Source organism: Cervus elaphus, chromosome 10 (genome assembly GCF_910594005.1).
Source record: "Cervus elaphus chromosome 10, mCerEla1.1, whole genome shotgun sequence".
Classification (NCBI taxonomy): Eukaryota; Metazoa; Chordata; class Mammalia; order Artiodactyla; family Cervidae; genus Cervus; species Cervus elaphus.
Window position 1 is genome coordinate 41,177,749 of NC_057824.1, and position 556 is coordinate 41,178,304.

General features: G+C 42.8%; 1 non-coding gene across 1 annotated transcript; it reads left to right on the forward strand.

Moving 5' to 3' along the window:
- Window positions 1-103, forward strand: LOC122702339. Its single transcript, XR_006343214.1, has one exon. It is a non-coding gene; the product is annotated as a U6 spliceosomal RNA (small nuclear RNA).
- Window positions 104-556: the final 453 nt, after the last annotated feature.

Sequence of the window (556 nt, forward strand, 5' to 3'; positions counted from 1 at the left end):
GCTCGCTTCTACTGTACATACACTAAAGTTGGGAGGATACAGAGAAGATTTTCATGGTCCCTGCCCAAGGATGATGAGCAAATTCATTGAGTTCCATATTTTGAAAGAAAATTTTAATTGGAGGAACACTGCTTTACAATGCTCTGTTGGTTTCTACCATCCAACAACGTGAATCAGCCATAAGTATACCTATGTCCCCTTCCTCTTGAGTCTCCCTCCCACCCCACCCAATCAGGTCATCACACCCTTTAGGTTGTTACAGAGCACCAGGTTGAGCTCCCTGTGTTATAGAGCAACTTCCCAATGCAGGAAGCATATTTAAAGAATTTTAAAAAAACCACTTAAAATCTCCAAAAACAAACAGACAAAAGTAACATCAAAACATGTCACCGACAGGATTCCTGGTGATTTAACTTTTCTTCTTTATATTTCTCTGCCGTCTTCCCATTTTTGTTAGTGAGCAGGTGTCATCTAGGTCTCTGCAAGGTGGAAGGAAGAGGAGTCAGAGCTGGCTCAGGGGACCACATCCAAGTGCTCTGATAGGTGCAGAGCTCTG